The sequence below is a fragment of the Nothobranchius furzeri genome, chromosome 1 (genome assembly GCF_043380555.1).
Source record: "Nothobranchius furzeri strain GRZ-AD chromosome 1, NfurGRZ-RIMD1, whole genome shotgun sequence".
In the NCBI taxonomy this organism is placed as follows: domain Eukaryota; kingdom Metazoa; phylum Chordata; class Actinopteri; order Cyprinodontiformes; family Nothobranchiidae; genus Nothobranchius; species Nothobranchius furzeri.
Window position 1 is genome coordinate 58,140,793 of NC_091741.1, and position 16,735 is coordinate 58,157,527.

The window sequence follows — 16,735 nt, forward strand, 5'->3', positions numbered from 1 at the left end:
ATTAAGCCTCTGCACACAGGGAGAGTGGTGCAAAGGGGTGGGGCAAAATCGTTTACATCCAAACTCATGAATTATGAACGAGGTAATGATCACCGTGGCAATTTCAAAGTGGAAGTTTTTCAGAACAGCAGGAGAGGAGAGCATTAGCTGTTCATTAGCAGGCAGGCAGGGAGCCAGGAGCACATTGATTTGGTCTGTGTGCAGAACCACGACCCGCATCACAGTCTCAACTACAGCAGACTGCCAATACAGTATGTTCACCTGATTCATCATGTAGGAGGCTAGACTCATGTGTAATGGATGTATTATCATCTATTAATCCAACAAAAAAATCACAGGCAATACATCAAGAAACTGTGAGAGGCTGCCAGGAAGTCATCTAGAGTGAATGCTGTAGTTTTGCCAGCTAGTTGCTTTGCACATAATCTGGTTTTGATGGTTTTGAACCACAAAAACCTAATGAATGCTTGACATGTTTGAAGCCAAATGGCATTCTAATGCAGATAAAGAATTAATCAAATTTATGTTTCAGTTTCAATTTTGGCTTTGAACCATCACAAAAACAAAGAACTTCTGTTCCTTATGACATAAATCTGCATCTTCTTACTCCTTTAAATGTGAACTCTAGGTATTTTTGGCCTTACATCTTTAAAAAGTAATTGCTACTGAAATTTAGTGCATTCAAGATGACTAATATTGATGATCAAAGAGTTTACATTTAAAGATTAATCACATGAGAACAGAAACTTTAGTAAACTGAACACAGACCCAGACATTTAATCAATTTCCCTCTGGGATTAACAAAGTATTTTTGAATTGAATTGAATTGACACACTGTCTGTGGTACTTTCTGGGTGTTGCTTCTATTGGGATGAACCACACAACAGCGTTTTTTGTAATGTACACTGCTCGGCCAAAAAAAAAGCCTATAAAAAAGCTCACACACTAATATTATGTTAGATGTTCTTTAGTTTTGATTACGGCACACATTCACTGTAGCATTGTTTGGAAAAGCTTCTGCAATGTCACCAGATTTATTTCCATCCAGCGTTGCGTTAATGTTTCACCAGGATCTTGCACTGATGATGGTACAGACTGGCCGCTGCACAAAGCCTTCTCCAGCACATCCCAAAGATTCTCAGTAGGATTATGGTCTGGACTCTGGTGGCCAATCCATGTGTGAAAATGGTGTCTCACGCTCCCTGAACTATTATTTAACTATTTGAGCCTGATGAATCCTGGCATTGTCATCTTGGAATATGCCCCTGTCATCAGGAAAGATGGAATAACTTGGTCATTTAGTATATTCAGGCAGTCGGCTGACCTCATTCTTGGAGCACATCCTGTTGCTGAACCTAGACCTGACCAACTGCAGCAACCACAGATCATAGCACTGCCCCCACAGGCTTGTAAGTAGGCACTAGACATGATGGGTGCATCACTTCATCTGCCTCTCTTCTTACCCTGATGAACCAGAAACTCTGGAACAGGGTCCATCTGGACTCAGACTTTTTAATAATGCATCAGACAGTTCAGTAGTGTCTGCAACCTCTTTAGATGTTCTCTCTGCTTGATGCATGCCCATGATCTGACCCTTCTCAAACAAACTAATATATTAACCACGATCACCAGATGTGTCTTTCCACATGGTTGTTTAATGAAAAGCAACTCATTTCACCAGCTGGGGTTAAATAACCTGGTGCCAACTGAAAGATTATCGCTCATGCAGTAATTATCCAATAGGAGGCTCGTACCTGTTTGCTTAGTTAAAACCATGTGGTGACTATTTTTGGGTGGGCAGTGCATTTATCGTTTTCTAAAGTAATGACTTAAAATTGTGTAAAATATAATCTGACAACACAAAAATGAGTGTTCACTTTAGAGATTATATATTTGCCTAAAGACTCCTAGAGATAGACGTCCATGAACTAATACTACATATGAACGTATAAATTAACCTGAACTAATGCTACAGACTCTGGCTCGTGTCCCAGAGGACGCATGTCCCCTTTTTTTTGCTTTCTTCACTGACCTGGCCCGTCCTGTCCCGTGTTCATTCATTCAAAAGATAACTTATGGCTCTGTGCTGTTTGAGGCGCAACAGTGGCGTCTCCAGATAGTGTAAAGTGGAATGTTGGGTTAGGGGAGCAAAAGAGAATTGATCTGTTAGAAGCTGGAGAGAGAAGACAACCAAAGGAGCGATAGCCGATTTCTTTTTCATGTACTAGAGAGGAGATTAGAGCTTAAGCTCCGACAAGTCGCATGAAAAAAAAAAAGAAAAAGAAATCTCATTGGGCAGAGAAGGGGATTGAGGAGGAGAGAAAAAAAAGCGTCAAACAAGGCCACTGCATGAAGTCTTTTTTTTTTTTACTCACTTGTATTCCCCCTTGTGAAAATATGACAATCCAATTAGCACACTGTTTTGGACGATCCACAGCTCAGTGTCAAACCTGGGAGAGGAGATAAAGAAGGGTGAAGATTGGGCTGTGACATTTCTGTGCGAGAAGCCTGCATGACTTTAAAAAGGCTGCTGCAGATCAGTCACTGCTATAGGCTTTAAGATGTTCCTCGTTTCAGACAGTACAAGAGACAAGACAGGTTAAAACGGAGACCATAATCCCAAACAACGTTTTCTAACAAATAAAACCTTAAGTGTTGTAAACACCACTGCCAAACCAAGTTGGGCCTTCAGTCTTTAGCAAAACAGGATGCTGCCTTGTTATTTAAGACTTATGTTTGATATTTCTGACTGCAATCAGGAAATGTGTTATTCTGAAAGCCTGAAAGCCAAAAAAAATAATATATATGAAATTATAAGAGCTCTCAGCTGTAAGATTTGATATACATTTCATTATTGTGATTTGCATCTTACATTTTGTTTTACTTTGCTCACATGTTGTAATTTTCCTAGTGAGAAAAGCATGCCACTCTAGAGGTTTTCCTCAAATGCTCTTGAGCTGAGAAACTGTTTTCCTTCTTAGGAAGCCCGAGTTATTCCACTGCATTCCGTAAACATCTCACATGGTTGAGCAGTTAATCTTGAAAGTTTTTTAATGAAGTAGTAGTAAGCAGTACTCCTTCTTTGAACATGGATCAATGACTGACAGTTAAAGTTATGTGCTGGTGAAAGCCCTCATTTAATGGGACAGTCACTCTCAGCTGCACCATCAACTGCTGTTTTCTTTTTTCTTCTTGAATGCCGATTTGTTCCTCTATTGTTTTTCATTGTTTCGAAGCTTGACTGCAAACGTAAAAAAGCCTTGCTGTTCTCGGGTGGTGTTATAATGAAGACATGTAGCTGCAGTAATTCAGATTTTATATAAAATATGATCTTGTGGACCGAACACATTGCCTGGCTACAGAAAGTCACAACCAAAACACGGTCACAAACATTTGCTGTTGGGCTTTTTAAATAAGCCACATCACAAGATTGATTTCAATCCAGAGTTGCATTTAATTTTTACAAAGATCATGTTTTGATGGGGAAGTCTGATCACTTTCCAAGGTCTTCTCCAGCACATCCCAAAGATGTGGTTTAAGGTCCGGTCTCTGGGTATAAGGCTCCCTGAAACACTCTTAATTTGAGCCTGACGGATCCTGGCATTGTCATGTTGAAGTGTCGTCTTGTCATCAGGGACAAATAATTCCATTGAAGGAACAACCTGATCATTCAGAATAATCAGGTAGTCAGCTGATCTCATTGTTTTGGTCACATAATATTGCCTAACTATAGACCTGACCAACTGCAGCAACGTCAGCTCATAACTCCAGGTGGTAACTATTTTGGGGCAGTGTGGTGTATAATTGTTACTCATGCCATGTTGCCAATAAGTCGTAGGCTTGACACGCCTTGATTAGACTGATCTTTATTCTTTGATAACAGGTTTTCTAATGTTTGACTACAGATATAAATGTATTTTGTTTTAAAGCCATTGAGTTTTTTCTGTGGGTTGTTTATTTTCAATGACAATTTGTTGTAGAAATGAATTAATGAAAATACTCAAACTTTCAAGTGGATTCACACTGAACTGGTCCTGCGACACTATTATATGTTGGCATTTGTACAACTGTATTTATGCAAAATTGCACTTTTGCAGTCTGGATGACTAGGTACCCTTACTGTTTAGGTTTAAATTAAAGGTGTTTGCCACAGGTTTATTCATCTTTAACATCACACTCACTTCAAAACCATCTTAAGAGCAAAGCACACACATTGGACACCTAAATGTTGAGGATTTGCTTTACTTGTAAATGTTTTATAATGAGCTTTCTTATTATTGTTAGGATTATAAGCCTGGTTAGGCATAGGCATTCAGAGTTACAGTCTAAGGTCATGAAGGTGAAGGCAGGATCTATTAGCTGGTATCTTCACTGCAAATGTAAAAGTAACATATTTTTGTATTTTTGTTCAGTCTGGCTTGTAAACGGAGTCCTACAGGTCATGCATCAAACAGAAATGTTTTTCCCTCTTCCTACACATTTAGAAAAAACTAATTTCATCTGGACTTGGTCCATCCATTCTCTTTTGCTAATCTGGAGTCGGGTCGTCAGGGCAGCAGCCTAAGTCGAGAGGCCCAGACTTCCCTTTCCCCAGCCACTCAGGCCAGCTCTTCCAGAAGAATCCCAAGGTGATCCCTGACCAGGTGAGTGACATTGTATCTCCAGCATGTCCTGGGTTTTTCTTTAGGCCTCCTCTCAGTTGGACGTGCCCGGAAAACCTCACCAGGGAGGCGTTCAGGAGACATCCTACTCAGATGCCCGAGCCACCTCAGCTGGTTCCTTTTGAGGTGGAGGAGTAGCAGATCTACTCCGAGCCCCTCCCAGATGATCGAGCTTCTCACCCTATCTCTAAGGTAGAGCCCAGCCACCCTGCAGAGAAAAGTCATTTTGGAAGCTTGTATCTGCAATCTCTTTCAATCACTACCCAAAGCTCGTGACCGTAGGTAGGAACGTAGATCGACCGGTAAATCGAGAGCTTTGCTTTCTGGCTCAACTCTCTCTTCACCATGACAGATCAGTACAACACCCGCACCACTGCAGATGCAGCACCAATCCGCCTATCGATCTCACACTCCAGCTTTCCCTCACTGGTGAACAAGACCCAGAGACACTTAAAGCAACACATTCTCACACCCAAGGCGTCAAAATATGACGCGTGTGACCAAGCCTCAATATATGACGATTCGGGACGCCCCAGCGCGTCAGGAGACGATGATCAGGGACAAACAACTGGTGCAGCGTCCCAGAGCGTCGGTATTCGACGCCGGTGGTGAGACGGACATTAGAACTATTTAACTTTCCCCTCACCCCAATCCTAACCTTAAGGTCACAGTTTATGGACCTTAAGGTTAGGATTGGGGTGAGAGGAAAGTTAAATAGTAGAATAATGTTCGTGTGACCGCGCGCGTCAAACAGTGACGCCAGCGGAGCTCAGTGACCCAGTGTGTCCCTGATCGTCATCTCCTGATGCACTGGAGTGTCCCGAATCGTCATATATTAAGGCTTGGTCACACGCATCATATTTTGACGCCTTGGGTGTGAGAATGTGTTGCTTAAACTCCTCCAGTTGGGGCAGGACCTCATCCCTGACCCGGTGAGGGCATTCTACCCTTTTCCAAATCAAGACCATGGTCTCAGATTTAGAGGAGCTGATCTTGACTTTACACAAAATCAAAAGTAAAACAGAACTGAGGAGTTAAATGCCTGCCCAATAACTAGAGGATTGCAGGTTCAAGCCCCATCTGTCACAGTCATCTTGTCCTTGGGCAAGACACTTCACCGTCCAAATCTGCTGCTGGTGGTTGGAGGACCCAGTTGCGCCGGTGCTCGGCAGCCTCGCCTCTGTCAGTGCGCCCCAAGGCAGCAGTGGCAACAATGTAGCTAATCACCACCAGTGTGTGATTATGTGTGTTAGTTGTAATGCACTTTGGAGGGTTGTAGAACACTAGAAGACATTATATATACAGGCCATTAATTTACTTCATCTTCTCCAGCAGAAGTAGAAGTATATGAATCTCCGATGTCCACAATCACCAGTTTGTCTCTTGAATCTGGACGCAGAGAAAATGTCACAACTAAGCTACAGTAATCATTTACCTTTGATTTACTGAGCAATCTACAAACATTGACGGGGCAGCAGTAGCTCAGGTGGTAGAGCAGGTTGCCTCATGATTGGAGGGTCATGGGTTAGATTCCAGCTCCCACCAGAGGTATTCTGCTGTTGTGTCCTTGGGCAAGACACTTCACCCAACTTGCCTGTATTGGTGGTGGTCAGAGGAGCCGACGGCGCCAAATGAATGAGAAGTTTAATGAGAAATTAAAATCAATAGTACAATATAATACAACAAAGAAACATTTGCAGGTTTACAAGAAAACACACAACTTACACAATGCTAAGAATGGGCGCAGGCAGAAGCATAAGCTTATAAGCCCAGCCCCCCAAACCCTTTGAACTTAAACAAAATTTTAGAATAGCATACCGATTCCATAATTTTACATCATGTTTGAAATGTATGGGAATATATTCAAATCCCCATTCTAGCTTTATATAAAAAAAAGACCTTTAATGTTTTATGCATTTTTTCATTGACTTGATTCATAATATTTAATCACATTTGATTTAAACATACCCTTAAACTTTACCATTGTTGAACAATCTTTTTGCTCCTGGTCTAATTTATTCCACACATCAACCCCAACACAAGAAATACAAAGTTGTTTCATTTTAGTTCTTACTTTAGGCTTTCTAAACATTTTATACCCTCTGAGATCATAAACACTCTCTCTGATCTGGAACAGATCCTGAATTTGTTTTGGCATCAAATTATACATCACTTTATACATAAACTGTGCAGTTCTTAATGTAACTAATTCTCTTAGCTTTAATACTTTTAAATGAATAAAAAGTAAATGTGTATGCTCTCTACAAGCTGCTTTATTTACAAGTCGGATTGCTCTCTTTTGAATTATAAACAAAGGCTTTAAGTGGGTTTCGTAGGTATTTCCCCACACTTCAACACAATACATGAAATAAGGCAGAAATAAGGAACAATACAAAAGATATAAAGCTTTTTCATCTAAAAATTATTTAACTTTATAGAGAACTGCTAATGATTTCGATAACTTTGCTTTAATTGAGTCAATATGCGGTTTCCAACTTAACTTTTTTTCTATGGTTACGCCAAGAAATTTTATTTCATTCGCTCTTTCAATTTCTGTATTATTTATTTTGAGATTTGTATCCACTGTAATTGCTCTATTAGTAAATATGATAAATTTTGTTTTATTTAAATTTAAAGTTAATTTATTTAAGTTAAACCAACACTTTAATGCATTTAATTCTTTCTCAACCTTGTCCATTAATGTTATTAAATCTTTCCCAAAACTTAGAACATTAGTATCATCTGCAAATAGTATGAAATGCAATGTTTTAGAAACTAAACATATGTCATTAATATAAAGAATAAACAACAAGGGACCCAACACTGACCCCTGTGGGATACCGGTGGTCACTGTCAGTAGCTGTGAATCAGTGTTGTTAATGTGGACATATTGGAGTCTGTTCTCTAAATAACTCTTAATCCAGTCATAGGCCACACCCCTGATGCCATATCTACACAATTTTTTTATTAATAAGTCATGATTAACAGTATCAAAAGCTTTGGTCAGGTCTAAGAAGACCCCAACAGCATATTGTTTGTTGTCAATTGCATCAGATATTTTCTCCACTAGATCAACAATTGCCAGAGAAGTTGTCCGATCACGTCTAAAACCATATTGCTGTTCAGAAAGAATATCATGATGCTCAATAAAGTCATACAATCTTTTATGAAATATTGTTTCTAGTATTTTGGAGAACAGAGATAAAATAGAAATTGGTCTATAATTAGAAAAGTCATGTTTGTCTCCAGCCTTATAGATAGGAATGACTTTTGCAACCTTCATCCTTTCAGGAAATCTTCCTGATTGGAGAGACTGGTTACAAATAAGTGTAAGTGGTTTGGCTATAATCTCAATGATTTCTTTTACAACCGACATATCAAATCCATGTAAATCTGCTGACTTTTTACTTTTAAATGTTTTAACAACTGTTATAACTTCATTTTCATTTGTGCCTTGAATAAATATGGTTTTGTCTAAATTTGTTATTTTACTCACAGCATCAGCATCTAATTTAGTATTTGATATATCCTTTGCCAAATTTGGCCCAATTTCGGTAAAATACTTATTGAATTCATTTGCTATTTCTTTAGAATGATAAATTTCTTGATTGTCTTTTGTTAGAAAAATATTTGGAAGACTATTGGTTCCACTACCCTTTTTTATTACATCATTTAATATGCGCCACGTATTTTTAATGTTAGATTTATTTCCTTCCAATAATTTGCTATAATAATTTCTTTTACTAGATCTCATAATACTTATTAATTTATTCTTGTATATCTTGTAATTCTGTTCTGCTTCCTCCGTTCTTTTCTTTAAAAAGTCTTTATACAGCTTATTTTTTTTTCCTGCAAGCCTTCTGAATCCCCTTAGTTATCCACGGCTTTTTAGCATATTTATTCTTATCCACCTTATAAAGCAATGGGCAGTTTTTTTCATAAAGAGAAGTTATAATATTTAAAAATGTTCCATAAGCCATATTTACATCTTCCACATAAACCTCCTCCCAATTTTGTTCCATTAAGTCAGTTTTAAATGAATTTACAGCTTCTTGATTTTTTAGCCTTGTAACAACCACAGATTCACTTTGAGTAGTTACAGTTGTCCTTTGTACAACTGTGAAAACCGGTAAATGATCAGACATATCGGTATTTACAAGACCACTTAACACATCATATTCAAGAATATTTGTAAAAATATTGTCGATCAGTGTCGCACTAGTTTTTGTAATTCGAGTTGGCCGAGTTATTAGTGGATACAGTCCCAAACTAAACATGGAATTAATAAACTCTGTATTTGCATTTTGCATTTGAGGATTCAACAGGTCATTGTTAAAATCCCCACAGACAAAACACATTTTTCTGTTGATTATATCATCATACATATCAACTATTTTTTCTTTAAACATTTCAACACAAGATCCTGGTTTCCTATACATACAACTGACTAACACATTCTTAGACTTTTCTATTTGTATTTCCACAGATACACACTCCATAATGTTATCCATAACTAATGTCATATCACCCACCAATCTACTTTGAAAGTTTTTATCAATATACAAAGCCACACCCCCACCTTTTTTGCAATCTCTACTTGTGGAAAACATATTATATCCTTCAATTTGAAACATAGATATCCTCCCTTCCTGGAGCCATGTCTCAGAGATTGCTATTACAGTAAATGGATGATTTGATTGCTTCAAACATTGCATAATCTTCACAAAATTTGAATTTAGACTTCTACAATTGAAATGTATAACAGATAATTTACCTTTTATAGTGACATTATGTTCAAACTGGTCTTCAGTATAGTATTCACAATGATTTTGTACTCTAGTGTAAAAATTGTTATCTGGGTCAATGTCATCCTGCATATCCTGTGGTTTATATTCAGTGTAGTCAAACCTTTGCAATTGTAAATTTTCATAACTTGAATTACCAGTCTCTGTTCTTACTGTATTGAGAGTTGAATAATCCAGATTCTTCGTATATCTTCTTGTTGTATCATCCATGCGTGAAGTTGGTTGTCTTCCTCTTGTTCATCCTTGGTGATCCACAGCAGACGTATGTCATTTGTATTGATCAAGTTCTTTAATATCTCTGATGACCATCACTTTTGCCTGCTCCGGGGGACCATTTAGCTTTATCAGTACTTTGCAGTTTCTTGTCCAAGTGTCATGGATCTTCTTTTCTTTTCTCAGGATCCTTGCTTGCCTTGCGATTTCTGAGTTTCTTTTCGTAAGATGCTCATTTACATATACACTTGTACCCTTTAATTTTTTTGCATTCCTCAGCACCTCCATTTTACATTTTCTACTGGCAAGCCTGATTACAATGGTTGATGTTTTACTATGTTTTTGAGCCAATGAGTGACAAGCCACAATGTCTTTACTGGATATTGCAATATCTTTGCTGTTGAAAAATTTGATCACCTGATCCTCAAGTGAGGGAGAACCTGGAGAATGAGTAGCAGTGATTTCAATGTCTTTTCCCCCGTCACAGGCTGCGGCCTGTGCATAGGTACGGTGTATCTCCAGTCCTGATATCAAGAGATCATCCAACCTTGAATGTTGCTCCAACTCGCCAACCCTCCGTTCAAGCAGCTCAATTTTTTTGTCCTTTTTTTGTATTAAAGCCTTAAGTTGCTTGACTTCTTTCAATACCTCCTGTAGGCCGCTTTGCTGTTTTGCCACTTTAGTTATCTCATGTGACATGAAATTCAAGGACTTTTTTATCTCCTCCATATTTTGGACCAGATTCTCCATAGACATCGTTGTTCCAAACAGTTTCCTTGGATGGTTAACTTTATGGCGTTGTCAGATTCCCAGCTGGTTGGAACATGTGCCGAAAAAAATATGTCCAACACTTCATGTATCGAATAAACGTTCAATACTTCATCTAGCTCAAAAATGGTTTAAGCCAAAGGTTTCTAATTACTTAAGCCACAAAAAAGCAAGCTTAGAAAAGGTGGATGTTGTCTTATTTTGCTGCTATTCATATATTAGGAAAGCTCAGCAATCTCACCACACCTACTCGGCAGCCATCTTGGATTTGGATCACCAGATGGCAGCCTCGCCTCTATCAGGCCACTCCAGGGCGGCTGTGGCTACATAGTAGCTGCCATCGCTGCTAGTGTGTGAATGTAAGAGTTCACGCAAGCGTCTTTGAGCGTCCCAATAAAGCGCTATATAAGTTTGATTATTATTATTTTTATTATTATTATTACTACAAGTGTAGTACTGACACATCTTGGAAATAATTACTCACACTCACAATAATCTGAAAGGAACTCCAGTCCAAATGTTGCATGGACAAGAGCCAAGCCTCCACAGCATGTGGGGCTGAACGAGCCAAGAAAGGCTTCTCCAGCTTAATCAAACAATCAACAGCTCAATCAAAGGAAAGTTATTCAAACAGCCAATGTTTTATTTATTTATTTTTTCCCCTAAAGGAGCTTTGTACATCAAATCTTACAATAAATATCAACCAAGAGTTTGTCACGCCGATTGGTTCAGCTCAGACCTAAAAAAATCCCCCAAATCCCTGATATTTCAAGGCTGTCATCCAATAAATACTTCTTCAGCCACCTTTCCAATGTTATTTCACCTTTCAACCCATTCCAACAGACCATCGGTGGCTACCATTGAACTCCCTTCTCCATCAACAAGCCAGATCAATGCTGGTCCCAACCACTCTCAGCAGGAGTTTATCTGATGGTCCAACATGGATGGTGAACCCCCACCCTACCGCTTCACACATGTGATGGATGACCTCTGACATTAAAAGTTGTGACCTGATCGACGTGCAAGCGATGAACATCCATCTGAGTGATGGTAGCAGTGTGTTTTGGGGTCACAGGTCAAGATAAACTGAAGTGAAGCAGCCTGAAGGGTGAGGTGGGAAGTGCTGTGTGATTACAGTAGGAGGAGGAGCAGTGGGGTGGCCAGGCAATTACTGTTCATGTTCTTTAAGTGAAAGTGTGCGTTTAAGCACCTATGACAAACCCGGCTCAGGGCATTTCTGTTCTGTAGCAAAATTCAGTGTTTGGGTTAAACTTCTCTAAACAATATTCAATTAAAATCCACACAAAAAGCTATTTTACTTAGTAGCATTTCGGTTACCTGGTTTAATAGTCCAAAGTGTTTAGTGTTGCCATGTGGCTGGAAATTGCATCAATAATCAAAAACAAAAAAAGTGGTTGTTTCTTGTTCACCAATTCTCCACACGGCATCTTGTTACATTCTTTATTTCTTTTTTTATTAGTTTATTTGGAGAGGACAATGCACGTTAATGAACACTCAGTAATTACTTTGTGTAAATGTCCCAAATTTTGCCATCTGTAGTCCTTAAACATTAAGACAACATACGTTTTAAACAACAGCCATAAAAAGAACAGTGATGAACATCAAACAAACACCATCTCTAAGCAACCCTGGAATATAATCTAACCCTAACCCCAATCAGATTTACAAGTGGTCGCATGCATTATTGTCTTTGTACCACTTTCAAGGTGTTTTATAAAAATCTGTGAAAATGGGTGACTTACGAATTAAAGCCGGTGTCCGGCAGCCAGGCTACTGTCCCAGGGCAGCTGTGGCTACATTGTAGCTCATCACCACCACGGTGTGAATGGGTGAATGACTGATTGTGTTGTTGAAATGCCTTGGGGAGGTTCTAGGACTCTAGAAGGTGCCGTGTCAAATACAAGCCATTTACCATTTACCAAAGACACAGCAGACCAGTAAAAAGTGGTTTAGACAATAAAACAAAAAGGTATTTACATACATGTAGTTTGGTAAATCTGGTTTAAATGAATTAGCCAGTTTGCTAGCTTTTAGTTTTGTCCTATGGTTTAATTTTTCTCACAAAGAGATGAGAAAGGAAATAGAAATCTAATTTTCATGAGCGTGGTATATTCAGCTGGATAGAAACCTATTTTTGACACATCATATATTTGTGCCCTAACCCTAACCCACCACAAGACACATGTGAGCTTGGCTAAGAGTGCTAAACTCAAACTGAAAGAACAAATTTTACATTTGGAACAGCTGAAAATCTAGATTGAATGATCAAAACAAACTTTTTTGCAAAGCAGAATGTGAAAAAAGTATGTATTTTTTTCATCAAATATATTGTTTGGGACCGAAATGCTAATTGTATTTAGATTTTGAACACATTGGACTGTTAGAATTCAACTGTAGTTTAAGGAGCCATGGGGCAAGTCACAAAGCATCCCATTAGCATGTCAACAAAACACACACGTGGTGTGTTTGTCTACTGACCACCTGCTTAATGTTGATGTCCTACTGTATGATGATTGGGGGCCCATCATGCCGCAGTAGAAAATGCAGTTGTAATCTTACTTTGTCTCACAATAAAATCTTCCTTGTATCAAGGCCCAAAGGGATCCCACGTCCCTCTGGCATACCCACAGTACCACCTAATTTTTACTTTATCTGATATCACAGTTACTGCAATGCAGACACATGACCATAGAACTGGTACGGTTCCACCATTCTGTCTGGTTGCTTTACCTTTTTCTTTGTTTTTGTCAGAGACTGTATACCTGTGCTCGTTAATCATGTATGCTTTTTTTTCTTCCTGTGGGTGATTTCTGGTGATGTAAACTATACGTGACAAGAAAAGGGTTACAACCACCACATAAAAAAATGATTTCAACATTCCCCCCAACAACTGCATCATCACCAATGTCTGCCTGCCTGCAGCTTGACATCTCCCCTGTGGTTTTCAAATTTAATCACAGATATTGCAAAGGTCTAACCAGTGCCGAATTGGGAGGGCTCTGTGGGAAAGATGACAGGTCTCCTTCACAGTTCAGCCTCTATTTCTTGCTTCAGCTGCAACACCCCATTTTACAGATACAACCCCCCAAAGAAGACTTATACCCTTCAACTCTGAAAGACATTTCCATGCCTGCCTACACACAAAAGCCTATCCGTTAACAGCCACCTCTACCGTTCATCTTGCATGATATGTCTGACAGTAACGCTGCCATCAGTCAGCAGCACTACATTTTGGTGTAAATCAGCTGCAACGCTCGATGAGCTCCAGACATCTCACCCGGCCCAGCATAGGGAGAGAGAGTCACACATAAACATAATGGCAGAAGAAGAACGAAGATTATGGAAGAAAAAAACAGATTATGGAGAATAGAAAAAATGTTCATGCTTTCCTTCTGACCAAACTCTTCGACCTTAGTCCTCAAAAATCCGATTTAACACAAGACTCGGGTTTACTTTGAGGTATGGCAAAAACAAATATGGCACCTTTTTAACAAACTGCTTCAACTGATTAGAGACTTTGATCTGATTACATTTGAGACCTTATTCTGTCCTACGGCCCAGAGGTGTGTCCAAAAAGCTCATTCCAAGCCCCGGCATTCATTAGTGGATCCTACACCTTTGCTGATGTGCTCAGTGTTGTACATAATAAAAGGGCAAAGCCATACTTAAGAGGCTCCTGATTAAAAAGCAAAAGGAGGCTGAATGTTGCCTGCATGCCAGTTTGCATGCATCAGTAATATGAGGGAAGCAACAATCAGGGATGTTCTGTGTTCTAACTGCTTGACATAATAATTGCTTGTTTTCTACGGTTTGAAGACTAAAGCCTTTTGCTATCCAAACAACCTTCCTCGGATGTTGAAAACCGTATGTTGCTTTTCTCCTTCTCATCTTTAATTCTCTGTCCATGCTTGACTGGTTTGTTTTAATAGTGTATTATGAAAAGTGGGGCTTCTCTCTTCTCCAAAGAGAATGTCTTTTCTCGAGCTTGTTTTAAAAAAATGTATCATTTGGGCCTAAATTTAATCTTTAGATGTTCTCAATTGAATCTAGAAATAGAACAATTACTATCTCTGTTTACTAAACTTGGTGCCTCATCATGCATCTGAGACAGTGTCTGGCCTAATTTTTCAGTCAGTTGTCCTCACATTGAGTGGATAAATGTGTGTCAATTTAAGGACAACTCTCCGGTGGGGGCCAGTAGCTCAGGGACAATACACACATCTACTTTACAAATAAGCAGATTGGCTCATGCAGGCAGTTGCGTTCCGGTCCACCGTAATAAAGCTTTAGTAAAGAGAGACGAGGTCCCTTCTGTGACAAGGAGGTGCCCTTGTTCAAAGTCATAGATCTTGTTGCACACCGGAGAGCTGCCCCGTCGTCCCTCAAGGAGGACAGAACACACCTGTTGGTGCACATTTAAATGCCCTTGCGTCCCAAATTAAACTGCCGAGATCCCTCCCAGCCATGCTCCCTCAAACATTTAGACACAAGTGTGTGTGTTTGTGTGTGTGTGTGTGTGTGTGTGTGGGGGGGGGGGGGGGGGGGGGGGGGTTACCTAAACCTTGGAACAAATGTTGCATTGTCATATGGAGTAACTGATGTTTAAATGGCTGTGTTTCAAGTCATGGTGGTGTTTACCAATGCCATTTTTCATGATTCACCATGTGTCAAATTTACAAATTTGCTGGATTGAGGCAATATATTAATTAAAGGGAAAACATCCACCCACTCATTTAACCAAGTCTACTATTATTTTCTTTGCACATTTAGACAACAACGCAGTCACATGACTCTCTTTCACCTCTGGCGCTGTATGACAGTGGATGCTCTTCCTGCTCTTGCCTGCCTTCAGGAATGCATATGAAGGACTTCTACTGTTTAGCCAACTTGAAGCCAGATAACTGTGTTGCATCATAAAAACACCGGCTGCAGCTTATTCAGACCAGATCACCATTAAAATTATATTTTCCAAAAATAAATGATTTATAGGAATCAGACATTTTTTGAGCATACTAATAATTCACTTTTTTACATCGTACAAATGGAATGTGGGTTGAGGACAGATTGAGCTATGCTGTTCTGATCTGGAGTACATACGCAGAGAATGGCTGCAGTAACGTTAAAGGAGACAATGTGTAGTTTTTACCGTTAATCTCTGGAAACATCCATCAAAATGTTGTTGAAAATGAAATGATGCCCAGCTATAGAAAAATGCCAGCAGCTTCGAGACATGTAACCATGAAAAATCAGGTCTCTGGGCAATGCCATATTAGATGCCTGGTTTCCTTCTACAGGAGCCCGTGAAGACAAAATGCATTCACTGATTGGTAACAAGCGGTTACAAAACTTTCACCTTTCATAAACGTTGTGTTACACATTTACCTATTTGCTCATTGCCAGTGATGAAAGGGAGTCTCATGTGCTTGTCAGTTTGCTGGAGGTTGAAGCATGTGATGAAGTACTTGTTCAAAAATTGGGTGTAAATAACCCAGATTATTTGTTTATTTTGGTATTGTTTAGATACTAATATCCATGAGTAATTCATGTTTTAGGGTTCACATGACTCTTATTTTGAAGTTCAGAACGCTGACTTCCGGTTTCGGATCTTCCTCAGTTTATCTTCATGTAAATACTAAATAAACGGCTCACACTATATTAACTGCCAACGTTAATGCTCGTTATCTTGTTCTCTAACCCAAGCGCCCAACTTGTATGCTTTATTTGGCAGAAATACGGCACCTTTAACTTATTAACGGAAGCAGGTTAGGCAGTTAGCTAATCAGTTATGCGTTTGCTGGTAACTACGCTGGTGCTCCTTTAACACGGAGATGGGAAGGATTTTGTTTTGCTTACCAGGAGGAAGTTAAGAAGAAGGTTAGTTTTCCATCCATCTTCAATTTAGCATCTAGATGGAAGGCGAACAGATATGTTTATGAATGGTTTCTTGTTAAAATTGATAAATATATTACTTATTTGTTAACAAGTTTCTGAGTGAACTAGCAGGCTAATGATAGCACATGCTATGTCTTTCTTTGGTTCATTTAGCAAAGGTGGAACATGTTATATGATGGGAATGTTGATTTTCTTGTTTGTTTATGTTATAATTACAGCTCTTACGATGTGTCTATGGTAATTTCTGAATAAATAGGTTGGAATACCCCACCATGGTCCATCCGTTATGATCACTGAGTGCATCGTCTGAATAAAGTCCGGCTGGAATGCCAAGGATTTTTGACCCTAATGGCCATCCGTTGGTAAAGTCTTACT

At 39.1% G+C, this 16,735-nt stretch overlaps 1 protein-coding gene across 3 annotated transcripts in view; it reads right to left on the minus strand.

Annotated features, from left to right (window-relative positions):
- nav3 (neuron navigator 3) overlaps positions 1–16,735 on the minus strand; it is a 529,271-nt gene that overhangs the window by 476,688 nt on the left and 35,848 nt on the right. For 2 of the 3 annotated variants that reach the window (XM_070549267.1, XM_070549264.1), the window contains exon 2: positions 2,376–2,450. The exons of the other annotated variant lie outside the window; for it this stretch is intronic. The gene's annotated coding sequence lies outside the window, so the exon portion shown is untranslated. The remainder of the gene's footprint in view (positions 1–2,375; positions 2,451–16,735) is intronic. 3 annotated transcript variants of the gene reach the window in all.